Genomic DNA, 18,769 nt, shown 5'->3' on the forward strand with positions numbered 1-18,769 from the left:
CATCTTCCTATTTACCCACTTAATGAGGAGGGAGCATGGAAAATAATCAGTGTTCTGCATGGAGCTTCGTTTGCTGTGTGTTTTCCCCAGCTATTTCTCTGTGTAAGAAAAAGGCAGGTAGAGCTCTCTTCGGAAAGGATACAAAATATTGCTTTGCCAGCTTACCTGAAGGATATTTTGAGGTTCTAGCTTCTATAATGAAAGGGAACCTCTCATGATCCTACCTAAGAGATGGCTTATCACCATTGTGCTGAGCCCACATGGTTCCGTCTCTATGGGACTGGATAACAGTGTGCCACATTCCCAGTTTAGAGGGCAAGCTTCACCTTCGTTAATTCTTCCCCTCTAGCCAATAATCCTGATAGAACAGCAGTCAGACATGAGAGCCAACTTCTGTGGCAGGAGGAGAGCTTCATTGCATGAAGGTGCCTTCAAAACTTCTGAACTCTCAGTATGAGAGAGGTAAGAAGCTGCTGAACTCTTATTGTGACATTCGAACAAAAATAGCCAAGGTTTCCAACTAGCTTCACTAGACCTGTGGTGTGTGTAGGATATGGAGATGTCTCTCTTGTAGTATAACTTGTTCTCTGTTGACTATTCTTGACTGTAGAAGCAGCGTGGTGGTTCGCCTGTGGGCAAATAATTGGGAATGGGGAATTGATATCAACAGCACATCAGAAGAGTGTTTTATCTTAATTTTTCAGTGTGTTCTTTGTGAAATAAGGACAAACTTGCACACAAACCTAAAAATAAGTAAATCTCTTGCCAAGGAAGACCAGAAGAGAAGATCCTTCTCTCTACCCTTACAAAGCTGCTATATATCATACTAGACAATGTTCATGTTCACAGACAGTACAGACTGAGCACCAGAGAAAGGTCAGTAAATAACAAAAACAATGATCAGTGAACTGCCTGAGAGAGTCCTTTCTCATTTATTCTGGATGTTTGAAGTGATTTTCATATGGGGTCACTCTCTTTTAGTAGTGAAACATTTATGCAGTGCCTCAGACAATAGCTGCAACTGAAAAAACATGTAGGCTGCTGGAAATAATTCTGCTATCTGCATAGAAGAATAAAGGACATACTTCAGTAATATATTCAAGAAGTGGCAGATATATTTTGTTACTGTGTTTTGCGAATGCACAAAATAGATCCCTGCGGTGATGGAGAATGAGATGAAGGGAAATCCTCAAAACTGATTATGCTGAAACCAGTGCTGCAAAGGCATGCTTGAAAGGGCAAGGGTAGGTACTTGACAAAGTCTGTGCGCATGCGCACTTGTATGCTAAAACAGTGGTAGGCCAAATCTCAAGAGCTTCAGGTGGCTGAAATAACTTATCTTTTTTTTTATTCTCTTATGATGTCCCTAATCACGTGAGAAAGGGGCATTTTGCAAGGGTGAAGCTATTCTCAAATATTCTGAGGTGCAGGCCTGGGCTTGTTTGCTACTGTTTGCCATGGTGCTTACCTTTCTGCACAAATGAGCATGACAACCAGTATTTGAGAGGTGGAAATACATCTTACTCCTTGGTATTAAGTGCTGTGCTTAGCTTGCCGCACCTGGCTTTTTCCTTAAAGCTTCTCTGGATTCTGTGGATTTAAAATTTGGAATAAATTAAAACCCTTGTATTATACAGATGGTTTTAACAAGCCTAAAATATTAAAGACACTCATTCCACCAGTGTTTTGGTGATATTTTTTTTTTAAAGACTTGAATTGAATGCTTATTCATAATCAGCTTCATAATCCATGTGCTTGAACCTCCCAACCAAAAGACAGAGCAGCTCTCAGAGTCCTTCCCCCCATCCTCTAGGACACATTAGTAATAATTTTTAAGACTTTTTTATTAATCTGCTAAGGATAAAGTTTTGCTATTAAAGGGTTACATGTAATAATGCATCAGTATTTCATAATTCCCTGTCTTGACATTCTTAGCGTTACAAAAATCAAGGGACAGAGCCTGTCCATTGTATGCATCCATACAAGTGTGACAGTAATTTGTCTGGCTCTGAAAATACACATATTTTCCCTGGAATGTGCATTTTTAAAGTTTGCATTTCACTCTGAATGTTTGTCTACCAGACAGGTCTACAGACCTGTCCTCTCCTGTTCTTCCTTTGCATAGCTCACTGCTGTTATTCTCTTGCTCCTCATGCCCTTGATGAAAATGTAGCACGTATGGTTAAAAAGGGAACTCCTTCTTGTTTCATTAGGATCTCTTTAGTTTGCCCTATTAACTGGTTAAAGGGGACTTTTGTCCTTCAGCTGACTCCATCTTCCTTTCACAAAGGGCTCGCGTTCCTCTTAAAGGCTTTTTCCTGTCACAGCTGGCTTCTGCGGCCCTTAGCGTCGGACCTGGCGTGAGGCACCGTGGCATCTGGAGTGCCCTACTGCTCGCCGCCCCGTGAGACCCCTTTCCTGCCCCTGCAGTGGACCAGCAGCCGATCTCCCAGAGCACGAGCGGTACGTTTGCCCTCAGCTGGCCCTCTCTTGCTTTGCTCTCGTCTCAGTTCAGCGTTTCATCAGTTGATGAAATGTAGTTGTTCATTGTCACGAGTTGGGCGTTAAGTGAGATAAATTTTATGTTTCGAAGAAAGCACAGAGAGAGACCTCAAGCCTTGTACAAATGAAACGTGTCAGACTTGTGTATGACGGTCTTGAAAAAATTGTTTAGGGAGGAACAAGTGATGGTTGACCTAACTGTCAGAAATGGTCTTTTGTGTTGTGATTTTTTTTTTTCCCCCTCTTTCTTTCTCTTTGCTACTAACCCAGAACTGACTCAGGCTGATGATATACACGTTGTTCTTTGCTGTGTGATTTGACAAATAAATGCGCGACTATTTCCAGTGCTAGGTCAGGTCAGCCATGACTTTGTGTAGCCACGGCAAGCCTTGAGAAGATCCAAGGATGGGAATTCCCCAACCTGTGTGTTAGACCTAAGTATGTATACACATGTCTGAAGGAAGCAGTAGGGAACAAATAATTCTGAACAGTAGGGCTGAAACACTTTAATAGACCTGAGGTTTATTGCTGCTACAGTCACTGGTGTCATCAGCTGTCATCTTTGCAATGGCAGAACACAACTTTGATTCACAAGCTCTTTCCTGGGAAGAGGAAGCTAGGTGATATTTCTGCAGTGTTTCATCTCCATTGGTTTTAGGATGTGCATGATGGCTTTCCTTTTTTTAACATGCAGCTTTGTTTGCTGATTATAATCCTTTTGTTTGCTTTTATCTGTGTTGCTCAGTCACTTGTCCTTCAAACAGTGTATTTGTCCTTGTGGGTTTGTGCTTCAAGCAGTACAGCAGCGTTTGTCTTACTGAACACGTGATTCCATAGTCACCCAGTGAGCTCTGGGTAACCCTTCTAGTCAGCATCTTTGGAAAAAAAAAAGCAGCACTGTATCCCGTTCAAATGAAACAAAGGTGCAGGAATCCAGTACCGTACCTGACTTCTGCACCTCATCGAAATTGGAGAGGCTAAGCCTTCCTCCTACTGAAAACAAATGAACAAACAAAACATCAGCCCAGCTAAGGCAGACAGCAGAAATTAAAACTGGAAAATTTTGGTGCAAAATTGGTTATGAAAAGAACCAAAGGTGTTTAGTCATCATGAACCCATTTGTCTCACTGCCGTAAAGAACCTGAAGAGGTTTCTTTTTTCTTATGTCTAAAAGACCTAGTTGTGGACAAGGACTCATTGCACTAACTGTTGTAACAACGCGCTACACAACGAGGAAGCATTCCCTGATAGCAGCAGAGTACAAATGTACAGACAGACGCAAACTCTGAAACTGGTTGTGGCCACCAGTGGGGATTTCAGTGAGCATCTCAATACCTGTGCAGCACAGCAAATACATTGGACACAGATAATAAGCAGGGAGAGTCCAACCCAAAACTCATAGAATGACAAATCTCATCTGGACTCTAAAAAGTAGAGTTTGGTGTTTTGGATTTTTTTAGAGCTGGCTGGTAGAGGTCAAAGCTGTTTCATGAGTAGCAGAATCAACATCCCTAGATTTTCTATGGATTTGTCCCCCATCCCCTAGTTTTTCTTCCTTGTCTCCGCTGTACTCCAGTACCCAATACGTTTGGCTGAGGAGAAGCAGCAGCACATAGGTATAGTTACAAGCTAACAGCAATGTGCTTACATATGGGCTGGGTGCTGCCACTTGATTATGTAAGGACCTAAGTTATAAATTATTATTTAATGATCGACTCGGCCACCTATTCTTTTTAATGAAACTTGTAAGGTTTTAATTAATATGTTTAAGGCAGTTCCCTTCTGTCAAACTCAATCTCAAATGTGGCTAATATATTCAAAAGTTAGAGGAGAGTGTAGTGCTGCACCGTAAGGTCAATCCAAATGAGAGAATATCGTAAAAACCATTGTGCAAACATCATGGTGAAGTGTGCTCTTGTATGCTAAAAGTGTGGTGTAAGGTCTCTGGGAAAATAAGAGATAATTAGTGGTGCCACATTCCACAAGGGCTTGATAGCCTCCCAAAAGCGCACCTGCAGGCACCGAAAGCAAAAGTCAAAGCAAAGGAAGAGCAGCAGCTGATCTCTGAAATGGAACAAAATTGTCTTTTCAATTAATAAAAGACTGTAAACAGAGACAACTGAGGACAATTCTGCCATATAGCGAACTGATTTTTCATACATGCAGATTTGGTTTAATGTTCTGTCAGACTGAATAGAATAGTTTGGATTTTGAAAAATATTTGATTTTTCTGTAGTAATCCTTAGTGTGTATTTGCTAGCAACAATGGACAGAAGGAGATGGGAGCTAAATAAACCAAACATTGCACAGGCTTACTGTCATCATCATAAAAAGAATTGGTCAAAGTTTACAGAAAGATGTGACTGGGTGAGAGTAGTGTAGAATATTTGTGGTGGTTCCTTAAATCTGCCTGTTTTAATCTGAAATACCCAGTGTTTTTAGTTGTTGTACACATTGTCTGTAATCAGTTATTTTCCTTCTGTAAACGTAAATGCATAGCGAGAAACATGTAAAATAAGTACGAAGAAAACTTGCATAAGGCATACATTTCATATCTAATAGGAAAAATGCGGTACTAATTTTCCCTTAAAAATAAGCTAGTGACATGCGTAGCCATGGCCTGTGGTCTGCATCAGCATTTTGAAAGTGTGATGTATTTCTCTAGCCATTTGTATTTTGAGTAGCCATGAAATACTTGGTAATTCCCACGCATTCAAAAAGTGACTTAATACAGTGAGACAGACAATCAGACTTTAATGTAAAATGAACAGCAAACAGTGATCACTTATGAACTCCTCCTCCACTTTGAGGCTCGGTCATGTAAAAACTCTCAGGCTTTGTGATGAAAATAAATATTGTTGTAGTAGGAGAAAGCCAGAGTAATTCTCAGTAAGTAATGGTTCGTGCGTTCTTTGAAACTGCACATCTTGATTTTAAGCAAACAAAAAACCTCAATGCTCCCCTCAACCCTCCCCAACTGAAGTGCTTTTCTTTAAGAAGTGATATATAAGCCATGAGTTTGTTTTCACAATTTCTAGTCACACTGTTGTGTTTATATAACATACAGTTTATTCAAATCATCCCTCATCTGAATAATACTCTGGAGTTCATTGTGGCTGTGAGTAAGGCTGCCTACAAAAATTTCAAGCTCTAGCTTGCTTTTAGTGTCACTTTTTTGGCTTCTTTGTTCTATTCTTTTATTTTTCTAAATGCATCTTATTCTGATTTCCTTGGCTTAGTTTTTGTTTCTCTGTTTTCTATTGTTATAATTCAAGCATTTTCTACTGTCATTTTGAAAGCAGTGTAATCAATTCAGTATCGCATTGGATAATTCACTGTATAATTAACTTCAGGTCTTCTAATACTCGCTTTTGATATGATGTACAAAGTTATTTCCCTTATGAATGTCAATAAGTTAAAACTCTGGAGCTTAATGAAATTTTAATTAAATGATATTTTATCACACTAGTAGTATTTTCTACCATCTTCAGTTTTGAAATGGGTGACGAATGAACATAACTCGTGCATTTCCTAAATATCTTTGTGGAATGTAAGGGATAAATACAGGCTCCATCCCACTGCATGCATGGTTACTGGTTAATGACTGTTCCTTGTAGAAACATGTGTGAGCAATGTTCTTTGAGTTTTATTCACATTCTTTTAAACTGGAACATGTTTCACATCCTTTAAAAAAAACCATAATGTTGCAATGAGATTTGCCACTTGCTCAGTGTGTTCTTTTGCTGTTGATCTTTTTTCTTTCTTTTTCTTTCTGAAGTATTCAGTTCCTTGATTAAAAAAACCCAAACCAAGAAAAACCCCAGCAGAAAGTGGATTAAGAGATGGCATATATGAAGTGGCTGCAGGATTCCATTTGGTTTTCTGGTATGTGATATGTAAGGGACCTTTGCTTTCTTTCCATAACCCCATAATAATAGAAATGTGCAGGAGTCTTACAAAGCAGTGAAGGGGAGGAAAGAAATAAAGGGCTCAATAATACAGATTACAAAAAGAAAGATGACTTATGAATTGACTGATTTGCTGGAGAGTTTCTGAGTGACCTTACTAGCCAGCATTTTTTTTAGTATTTTATAAAATGTTATTTCTAGCATCTTGTTTCTTCTTCCTGAAGTGTTTCCTTTAGTGTTTTATCACCATTCAATTCATGCATGTTTTTCACATCAAAAAAATAAACTGTAAGTTAGAAAAGAAAGATAAAAAAAGAAAAAAAGTAGTAAGGAACAGGGCAGAAGAAGAATGTTTCCATTTCAAGGTAGTACAAAATCCACAATTTCCAAAACAGTTTTTGAAGTTGGCTGGAAAAGCTGTTCCTCCCCAGCTCCCCGCCCCCGCTTTTTTTTTTTTTTAAATAAAATGAAAACTTGCATTGTCTGTAAATCCAAGCTTCTTCTATACAGCTACATTTGATAAGACAGTAGGTCCGTTCTTTTGGCATAGGAGGAGATTAGTTTTTCCATTGCCAAAGGAGAGATTCTTGCTTTCAGTTTTAATCCTCCATAATCCCCCCACCACCTCCATGCAAAAGTGCACAGAATAATTTAGATATGTTTCCAGGCTCAGGAGGGCTGAAGGTGGATTTGGGATTTAATTTAATTTTTCCTCACAACTTTGTTCTGAAAGCATGAATGATAATTAATTGAGTTGTGTGAGCCTACTTAGCACTGCACTAGGAGGAACGGCAGTCTATTCTACAGAAGCTACTAGTTGAAAAACTGTAGGCTACACAACTTGGATTTAAGGCTCACGATTTTTTAATATGATTAGCAATAGCTGCATTTTGGTCTATCGAACTGAAAATTGCACCAGTAACTGAATGGAAGTAAAGTTAGACCAAAAGTATATCCAAGGTACATTGAACTCTTCATGAAAACTTCTTCCTCTGGCATAGATATCCTTTCTCTAGCCAAAGTTAGAAGATAAGTAACGGCTTGTCATCCACCCCATCAGTTTTTTATTTAAAGATTTGATCTTAGATTACTTATTAGCTGTATTTCGGGTAGCCACTCGTGTGGAAAGTGGAATAGGTTGGTGGCTGTCATGGAAAGGCACAAGAACAAACAAAGGGAATGGTCAGGGGATGTGTAAAGGTGGAGTGAGTTTGCAGAGGAGACAACTATTAAGCAGTGTATGTATGGAAAATGAGGATGGGAAGGTAGTTTGGAGTGGACAGTTCACACGAACTATTGTAGGAGCTCATGAGCGAGCCGGGAGAGGGTGCAACTGGAAGATGGCCTTTAGCACCAGTGCTTTGAATGAACTGTAAGGAAAAAAAGATTAAAGCAGATAGGCAGCATGCAAGGAATGAGTGATTTAATAAGGTTGGGATTAGTTTTGAAATGCTTTCTGTCGCAGAGTTGCACACGTAGCTTAGTATGGTTTGACTGGCTCCCTCAGTACGCAGTGCAACTCTGTGGAACAATTCACCCTACGTTTTTTAAACACCTCTCTTAAAAAGGAGCCGATTGTCTTTTGGGGGTGCCTATTCCTCTTTCTTCAAGACGGACGTCTTAAGTGGTGGCCTCAAAATGAACTTCTTAGCCTGTAAGAAGCTGGAGCTAGCAGCTTCTCATCCTAAAGAAGGGTTAAGAACTGGAGGAGTGCCAAAAAAGCACAGGGACAAGGGAGTGTTGGTGGGATTCCTGATTTTGTGAGAAACCCGAGTTCAGTGGTCCCCAACACATGCTTGCTTGCACACGCAAGTATCTGTCCTTCTGGCCACAGAAAGATCAAGTTTAAACTGTAATTCCAAAGACAGGGCCAGTTGTGATATAACCTGGAGCATGCTGCTTTCTTAGGAGGCTTCCCTGGCTTCCCACAGGTTTAGGCATCATTCCTTCAGTTAGCCTGAGGAGTCTGCCTCTACATTCAAGAACTGGTCTTTGTGCATTGTTAAGGAGCTAAGGTCTTCCTGCTACTCCTGACAGTTTTTCCAATGGAAAGAAAGAACTATTTATTGATTTCTTGCTAGTCACCTGACTCGATAAGATTCTCTTTCAAAGCAAATCCCTAGAGGCCATAGAAATTGTAAGTAATACACAATTTTCATGCAATTCAGTGGACTCGTTTCTATGAATAATGAAAATGGAACTTCACCTAAAATTTAGGGAAATAAACTGTATGTTTAATTAAGTTTTCCACATACTGCATTTTCTCTAGTCTTATTTAGAGTGTTGTCTTTTAGGGAGGATTTAATCCCCTGGGCCTTTTTAAGTCTCTAGAGTTTTCTGTACCGGAGCTTAAAACATTGCATTCATCATACCATTTTCCCTTCAAATGACAATTGTTCGTTCATAATTTTAGGGTTTTTTTATTCAATGTGATAGCGACATTAACAGAAGATTAGACTATGCTGCAGCAAATTTGTATTCAATGTGTATAGTTGTATTAATGAGAAAACACACTGAGAAACTTCTTAAAAAATCTGAGCATTGGAAGGAGGTTTTTCTTCTGGGAGAAAAAATCCTACTGTAGCACTTCTAAAAAAATCCAGCTGCCTTTGTGCGCAGCGACAAGAATTCATCTATTTATTCTGAACATTTTATCCTGGACATTTGGGAAGAAAGACATGGGGGAAGGAACATGGCTTGACTAAACCTCCATTTTCAGTTGTCACCTGGGATAACTGAGTGTTAATGCATAACAGAATGATGTTCTCATTCTTTTCTCGAGTTTTTCCATTTTTTGAAGGGGCTGTCCTGGTCCTTTCCCTTTTAATCATTTCCCAACCTGTCACAAGACTTCTGCTGTTTTCCCTCAAGGATGCCATGCGTCCCTATGTAAAGATGAAGGAGGCATTTCAAAAATTGTCGTCTGTTCTGGATGTTAGGAGTCTTGACCTCCGGTTTTCAGATCCTCTAGGAGTTTCCCGCTAAATCCATTACCTTCTGTATTAGTGGAAAGTTTTATCCCATGAGTGACTTCTGTGTGCAAATATATTATCTCATGAGTAAGTAAATTACAATTTAATTTAAGACTAGTTGAAGTCAATGGGAATTCTCATGCACATGGCTTTGCAGATGCTAAAGGGTAGGTCATTTTCTATTTGGAAACAGGGACTAGAAATCAAAAGCAAACATTTGTAAAACATGCTTGAGAGTTTGTTCTGGTTTTATATTAAGACGTTGTCAGTTCATATCCTGTACTCTATCAGAATAACAGTATTTTACGAAAAATGGTCATTCACTGGCATTTAAAATACGTGCTTTTTAATGCAAAACAGTCAGCAAATGTAAGAATTTAAAAATATGTATTATGAATATTCAGGATTGCACTACCTAGTACATAAAAAAAAGTATTTTTAAAGAGACACGCTCATTTTTAGGAGTCTAGAAGATGCCACACTGAGACATAGTGGGTCTCAAAATTCTTCTAAAAGATTGATTTAAAGCTGTTTCCAGTTCAGATATGAGTTGATGTTCTTTGCACCATTTTTTATAAAAGCTTTGCAGCAAACTATTATGCATATGTTCATCCCTGTTTTTCTAAATGAATACAATTTCTTGTTTATATAATATCTGTGCTTTTAGTATTATCCTACTAGGTATATTAGGAAGGTAACCTTTGAAGGACACTGAGTTTTAAAGCATTCCAAGACTGTTGATTAATTTAACATAAGAAAAATATTAACGAGATGCAAATCAGTCCTGTATTCTTGAATCAAAGTTCTATTAAAAGTAAATGTTTTCTTCACAATATTAGGAAGAAGAAAAGCAGATTCACAAACTCAAAAGAATTGTGCAGTACATTGAATTTTTTAAACAATAAGTACAAAAGGTTTTGCTCCAGGGGAAGCTGGTTCCATTTTACTGTCAGAAGAATTAGAAATTAAGTATTTTTTTCACATAAAGCCCTGAGGCTCCACAGATCTTCCCTTGTTTCCTTTATCCAGCTGAGTATGTGGACTTGAGCTTTATGTATTAATTAACTGTTTGTACCTTTGCTTCTGATTTTTTATGTTATCTGGTAAGGTAAATCCTGATTTTTTTTGTTGTTGCTGTTTTAAGAAAATGCTGAACTCACGAGTTTAAGTTTGAAGTTTCTTGCTAGGTTTTAAGACTTGTGTGCTTTTCTGAACTTGTATTTAAACTTAATTCTTTAAGAATAGCTTTCCACCTCTTTGGAAAAGTACCTGGACATACAAATAAAAACCAAGCAAAGCCCATGCCAATAACGTTATGTATTTTAAAAATGCCAAGCCTACTACTGTAGAAACAGTATCCCAGTCCTGTTGTTCAACCAGGGCAATTAGCAGTGCTGTGTTAGATGAAAATTTCCTGCCTTCAATTCCAGAGCGCAGTTTTTTGCCGCTGCCTCTGTTTCACTGGTGACAATAGCTCAGCTTCTGCGGTACTTGGGCTTGCGTGTTGAGATTCTGTATCGAGAGAGAGTGTGTTACTCTCTGTGTTCATAGGAGCTGGCTGAAGTACTGATGCTAGGAAAGATATCTCGTGTTAGCTCACCTAGAACACTGGCTGCTTGTTAAGCAAGAAAGTCTTCAGCCAGTCAGTCCAGTTAATTAAATGATGAACTATTTTATTAATAGCTAAGAGCGAGACTCAAGTGAGGAAAAAGTAATGAAACAGCAGCTGGAGGAATTACTTGCTTTTTGGGGCACTTTTTAAAGTTTGTCTAATCGGAATATTTAATCAGAAATTGAAGGTGGCAGTTGCAGATTTGATTAAGGGATGGAATGAATAGGAGACAGTTAGAAACTCATAAAAAGGAACCTTAGGTCATGGATTGCAGTGCATGGGCAGTTTCTGTATTTTTTAGTAATATTCTGAAATTAAACAATAGTAGAAAATTAGAAAGCAAGTAATAAAGAGTAAACCAGACCAATATAAGATTATGGATACCAGTGTTTACTAGGTATCAGTATTGCATGAGTATATGCATTTGTGTACACAGACATACATATTTGTGTTACATATGTATAAAATAAGACCCCAAGTGTAAAAGGCTGCCAACGGCTGTTTCATAGAACTATTGACTCCAGTTCATTTAAGAGATTTGGGTGTGTATGAAGTTGCACAGAGTGTTTTGTTGTATGATCAGTGAAATACTGAGCAAAATTAGCTACTTGCTTGTGCAGCAGTAGACTTGTGGTGCTACAGAACCTGCCACCATCTGGTGAAACACTTGCAGGTTACAAATGGTAAATCAGATGTGGTAAATAGCTCCCCTCGTTGTTTCAGAGTTTCTCAGTATCTCTTCCTTTCTAGTATTAGAGTGGAGTTTAAATGTACATACATTTATGTTGTTAAACAATGCACATCGAAATAAATTCGCGTTGAACCTCATTGGAAATCTACTGATGGCAATAAAAGGAATGCTGTTAACTTGGGTAGACACTTGGGTGTTTAAACAGTTCTATGTTTCTAAAGACATTTTTGATTTTCAGTGGTTGTTTAATATGTTAACTGTGCCAAGCTGTCAAGAGTTTTGGAGAGGACTCCATGCAGAGATGCATGCAGACATGACAACTAGGGTGGCCTAGGGAGTAGGTTTTAAAGATACACGTACAGGTCGTAGAATCATCGAATATGGATTGGGTTGGAATGGACCTTTAAAGGCCATCTAGTCCAACCCCCCTGCAATGAGCAGGGACAGCTTCAACTAGTCCAGGTTGCTCAGAGCCCCATCCAGCCTGACCTTGAAAGTTTCCAGGGATGGGGTGTCTACTACCACCTGTCTGGGCAACCTGTGACAGTGTTTCACCACCCTCATTGGGAAAAATTTCTCCCTTCTCTCTAGTCTACATCTGCCCTCTTTTAGTTTAAAACCATTACCCCTTGTCCTATGGCAACAGGCCCTGCTAAAAAGTCTGTCCTCATCTTTCTTAGAAGCCCCCTTTAAGTACTGGAAGGATGCAGTAAGGTCTCTCTGGAGCCTCCTCTTCTCCAGACTGAACAACCCCAACTCTCTCAGCCTGTCCTCATAGGAGAGGTGTTCCATCCCTCTGAGCATTTTGGTGGCCCTCCTCTGGACCCTCTCCAACAGGTCCATGTGTTTCCTGTGCTGAGGACTCCAGAGCTGGACACAGGACTCCAGGTGGGGTCTCCCCAGAGTGGAGTAGAGGGGCAGAATCCCCTCCCTTGACCTGGTGGCCACGCTTCTTGGATGCAGCCCAGGATGGAGTTGGCCTTCTGGGCTGTGAGTGCTCACTGCCGACTCATGTCCAGCTTTTCATCCATCAGTCCCCCAGGTCCTTCTTGGCAGGGCTGTTCTCAATCCCTTCATCCTCCATCCTGTCCTGATACGAGGGGTTGCCCTGACCTATGTGCAGGACCCTGCCGTTGGCCTTGTTGAACCTCAACATGGGCCCATGCCTCAGGCTTGTTCAAGTCCTTCTGGATGGCATCCCATCCCTCAGGTGTGTCAACTGCACCACTCAGTTTGGTGTTCTCTGCAAACTTGCTGAGGATGCACTTGATCCCTCTATGTCACTGGTGAAGATATTAAAGAGTACTGGTCCCAATACAGACCCCTGAGGGACACCACTCATCACTGATCTCCATCTGAAAATTCAGGTGTTGACCACTACCCTCTGGATACAACCATACAACCAGTTCTTCATCCACTGAACAGTACACCCATCAAATCCACATCTCTCCAACTTAGAGAGAAGGATGTTGTGGGGGACCATGTCAGAAGGCTTACAGAAGTCCAGATAGGCAACCACTTCTGACGTGGTCACTCCATCATAGAAGGCCACTAGGTTGGTCAGGCAGGACTGGCCCTTGGTGAAGCCATGTTTGCTGTCTCGAATCACCTCCCTGTCCTCTATGTGCCTTAGCATAGCTTCTAGGAAGATCTCTTCCATGATCTTCCCAGGCACAAAGGTGAGGCTGATGGGTCAGTAGTTCCCAGGGTCCTGCTTGCTACCCTTTTTAAAAATGGGTGCAATGTTACCCTTTTTGCAGTCACCTAGGGCTCCACCTGGCTTCCATATCTTTTCAGATTTCATGGCGAGCGGCTTGGCATCTACATCAGCCAATTCCCTCAGGACTCTGGGATGTGTCTCATCAGGTCCCATAGACTTGTGCCTGTTCAGGTTCCTCTGGTGGTCTTGAACTTGATCTTCTCTTACAGTGGGAGGGACTTTGCTCCTCCAGTCCTTTTCTTGCAGTCCACTCCCTCGAGAAGTGTGGAGGAGAGACTGCCAGTTAAGACTGAGGGAAAAAATTTGTTGAATGCCTCAGCCTTCTCCTTATCTGTTGTTACCAGTCTTGGTCATCAAGATGATGATCTATTTAGTGTGTCTCAGCCCTCGACAAGTAGAAGCAGGTTGCCAATGCCACAAATTATTTTCAGCTGGTTGGGTGTCTCAACAAAAAGTTTTCTGGTAGACATGTGGGCATGCATGTAGGACCTCGAGGGATGCCTTGGCTGTTAGGCTAGTTCACTGGGCAAGGTTGTGTGAGCAAGCAAGAGGACCTAGTTGGTACAGGCCCTTATTCATATGGTCCAGATTTAGTCATCCTTGCAGTATTTGAGATTATTTTGTATCCAAGGTACATAAAATCCCCAGCACAGCTAAACTGCAACTGTAGAGTTTAAAAATTACTGGTTAAAATTGAATTGAGTAAAGTTACTTATGAAAACAAGTCCTTGGTGCCTTGTAATGTTCATTTTTTAAACCTATATAACACAGCTCAGACTTCAGAATATTGAGGAAGCCTTGTCATTGTCACCCATCAGCTATCGTATGCACTATATTTATATCCGTGGCTCCGTTTACTCTGTACTTAAGTGTTACTTTATTTGAAAGATGAATTTGTGGTGAAGCATCATCTCATGTGCAGCATAATACGTATCTAGTTCTGAATACTGTTGAAGCACTCACGATGAGATTATGATGAAATTCTACCCTATGGAAATCTGCACTTGATTAAATTAGCATTTTCTTGACAGCTTTATAACTTTCAGAATCCGTGACTGCTACTTCTGATAAATGCTCTCTTCTTAAGAGAGTGAGACATACTTTTAGCAAGCTGTATTGTGGATGCTTCTGTGCCAAATGCGACACACGGCATGTGTTCAAACCAGTTTTATCGCAGTCTGAAAAGATCCATTTTACTTACAGTTCTGGTTTTGGCTGGGATAAAGTTAATTTTCTTCCTAATAGCTGGTATAGTGCTGTGTTTTGGATTTAGTATGAGAATAATGTTGATAATATACTGTTGTTTTTAGTTGTTGCTAGGTAGCTGTAGGGCTTATACTCAGTCAAGGACTTTTCAGCTTCCCGTGCTCTGCCAGCGGGGAGGTGCACAAGAAGCTGGGAGGGGGCACAGCCAGGACAGCTGACCCAGACTGACCAAAGGGATATTCCATACCATATAACATCATGCTCAGTATATAAAACTGGAGCTGGCCGGGGGCAGGAATCGCTGCCTGAGGACAGGCTATTGATCACTGGGTGGTGCGCAATTGTTGCATTGTGCATCATTTGGCTTTGTATAGTCCTTTAATACTGATATTGAAAATGATAATATTATTTCCTCTTTCTTTGCTGCCCTATTAAACTGTTTTTATCTCAACCTGTGAGTTTTTTTTCATGATTCTCTCCCCCATGTCACCGGAGCGGGGCAGGGAGCGGATGCGGCGGTGAGTGAGCAGCTGCATGGTGCTTAGTTGCTGGCTGGGGCTAAACCATGACCCTTACCCTCAGATTTAATTCAACCACCTTTGTTATATTCCTTTGATAATTATATACACAGAGGATGGGCCGATTACGTACAACAGACCTTTCCTTTTCATCTTAGTGTCCAGATGCAATGATGGCTTGTATGAGCACACTCTGATGACAATGAGCAAAACCAATAATGAACAGTGAATAGCCCTGAACAAATGTTACGTTTTTAAGTAGAAGTCAGGGATGCGATGGCTGGTAGCTGCTTGGTTATTGTTGGCCTTTTGTTCTACAACTAATAACATTACAAATAACATTTTCTGTTGAGGTGTTCAGAATATGAATTTGATTAGCAAGCTTACTCTAGACTATTAAACATGTTGTTTCAGGGTGTTGTTGTAAATCACAGGGCATAAAAGAGAGGTGCATACACTCAGGTGGTAACTCAAAGTCATGTCATTCTTACTGTTGGCAGGTTATAGCCCTAAGAGCCACTGGGTTTACCTACAGGCTCCAGTTGTCCGGACCAGCCTGTAACCCTCTAGCCTATCCAAGACACGTTGGTTGTTCATCAGCAATTGCCTGGCTCTCAGGGATGGTACAGGAGGACATGGTTGCAGAAAACGAGGGCTACAGGCTGGCCAGGGTGTCTGGAGCCTGCTGGCACATGTGGGCCCCAATGATGAGATGGAGCCTTTGGAGTTAATCCGATAACACAGAATTCAGGGAAAAAGTTTCCTGTTGGCTTCAATGGATTCTGAGGCAGGTTTTAAGGCAGTTACACATGGCTGTGCTTGCTCATTTAGCCTTTTTAAAGAATATGTTCTCTCTCTCGCTACCCATCCCTTTGTTAGCTTCAATGGCCTTGTTTTTCTCTTTCTGCAAACAAATGTGCATATTGCTGCTTTTTAAATTTAGCTTGTACTTAAAGTTCATTTCATTGCTTCATAGATTTTTATTTGTGTTTATTTACATTTGTATGAAGTCCTAGGTCAGGCTGTTAATAGATTATCAATCCCTTATCCCTTTTTAAAGGAGGCAGTCTCCTCCAAAAGATAGCTTGCAATACTAGAAATTCGATCTGCAAATTAATGAAGTGCTGCAGTTCTGGGTTTTTTTCAGTGTTGTATTTTTTCTTGTATATAGCTGTCTCATATTCTGAACTTGTAAAAATGGTAAAAAAGCATATTACCATCTGCTGGCTATTTTTATGATGCCTGAAGAACATTCTAAGAGGAGGTTTATTTATGTTTTCAAAAAGTAATGGGAAAAAGTAACTGATGGAAATTTAATGTTGAGTTAATGACCCAAAAAACAATCTGTCATCAGATTTCCTTCACTGCTAAAAATGAGATAAAGAGCTGTTAGAGAGAATTTACAGGGACTGCAAAGAATTATGTACTGTATTTGTAATATCATACAGTCACATTATTAGCTTTGCTTATAAAATGTCTACATTTTATAAGAATTAAGAATTATTCTACTAAGAATTCTTCTACTAGGAATTAAATCAAAACATGGTAAGTCTGCTCTTTGTTTCCAATATAAATTCCACAATTATGGATTTATGGCTGCTTCCTCCTGCAACTGTGTTAATTTCAGTAATTGTAAGACCTTACAAGAGTTCAAGTTTGTTCCCTTCTTAAGTGTCACATATTTCTTTTTATCTTTGTAAGTTTATTTGGTTTTACTAACTATATATTTAGTATGGAAGGCAATATTATCGAACCTTTCATAACACAAAGTGTGATCTTGACCATTGTCATCTTGTTTGCAGTTTGAATAAGGAAGGGATAAAATAGTACTTGACGGTAACAACTTTGGATTGGTTAAATGGGGAATACTGAAATGCAGCTTGATATGCTAAAATGTTTTCAGCCACATGCAATCATTGTGATTGTTGCTGCATTAAGGTTAAAAGAAGTCACAGGATTTCAGAGTGGGTTTGGTTTGGTATTTTTCCTCTACGAGAGCAATCTAAATGCAAATTCCATACCTGAATAAAATCCAAGAAGCAGGTATAAATGAGGCTTGAGGTGAAAAATTCAGTTGTGATGACACTTGGTAAGTTAGTCGGTCATGCACTTTGAATGTGAAAGCATATTATGTTTTTTCTTGTTTTGTATTACATTTCTAAATAGAACAAAATCATCTTTTTATGTGTTGGTCATCTAAAATTATATAGATGCATACCAGGTGAACTAGTCTGAATTAAAATCAGGAAGGGGTCTACTGTGACTCCAATACATTGGAGTTCTGAGTCATGAATCAAGTGTTCTGTTGTTTTCATTCAAAGTAAGATTGTAAAACACAGTTTCAATGACAAAGTCATAATAAGGAAGCATAAAAATGAGGAAAGGGAATTCTTTGAGTTCTAGAAATTTGGAGAGTAGAGAATAGTTATCCAGTGCTATTCAAGTCTGCTATGATTATATTAAAAAACATACTCTGGAAACTGCTGATGTCCCCTGTTTCTTCCTGCTCTTTCCAGTCGGATACCAAACTCTAACTGAATAATGTATCTTTGGCTGCTGGATCTCTCCAACAGAAATAATTCAGTGTTTTCAGAAAGATGCAGTTCCAGGCCCGTTAGTATATTTGCCGTATTTCAGACATGATGAGAACTTCTGCACTTACTGCTGGAAACCAGTAATTTTTCTTACGACTCCTGTTATTGAAGCTCTCAAACCCAACCAGTGTAGTTTTGAGCAAAGACCTGTTTTGCTGTCTTCTGCATATTCCGCACCAATTTGCTGGGGTGCATGTAGGAGGTATTAAGGATCACCAGGTATGAAGATCTGGAATACAGTGAGGTGGAACAGTTACCAGGAGAACTCTTTAAGTCAGTTTAAGATAAAATACCAGTTTAAAGTAGTTGCGTACAAGATTTAATGTAGCACATCGCATTTGCTATGAAATACACAGATGAAGAAATAAGAGAATAGTAATCTACTTTATCAGGATCAAACTTAAATGAGTTCCTCCCTTCACTCATTGTTCAATTGTGTTGCTGCAGGTGTCCGGGGAACCATTGCGTTTCAACACTGTTTAGTACTTAAATCACATTCGTAAGACAAAACAAGTTCCTGGTGAAGCATGTATTCTTTACAGCTAGTCCTCCTTGGAGTTTCCAGGAGTTCTGTTTACATCTGTTTTTTCTTTTTTAAAGCTTTTTTTTCTTCTGAACTTCTTAGGAAGCAGTCTTGCTGATTCTCCCCTTATCTTGTAAACTATCCTCCTTCATTAGTAATACCAATGTCTTTTTATCAGATCTGTTGTAATCCCCAAGTCAAGACTGGTTGATTGATGCCTTCACTTGAGACGAAGTAAAACTTTCTTTATGGCAACACAATGTATGAGTATATCCAGCATATTTATTTAGTGTCTCAACCTGCTGAGCCTGGTATTTCATTTTGACATGTGGAGGGTGAAATATTTTATGTAATCATGTAAATTGTACCTTAATCTGAGATTTAGTATGGTAGTAATGTACCACTGTGAGCCATAACAGTTTTGGATGTGACTGAATGCAAGCTGTAAATGCATTCTATTAAAAAAAAAAACCAACCAAAACCCCCCCCAACACTCCCCCCCCCCCCCAAACAAAAAACAAAA

The sequence above is a fragment of the Phaethon aethereus genome, assembly GCF_964289735.1.
Source record: "Phaethon aethereus genome assembly, chromosome: 2".
Taxonomy (NCBI): domain Eukaryota; kingdom Metazoa; phylum Chordata; class Aves; order Phaethontiformes; family Phaethontidae; genus Phaethon; species Phaethon aethereus.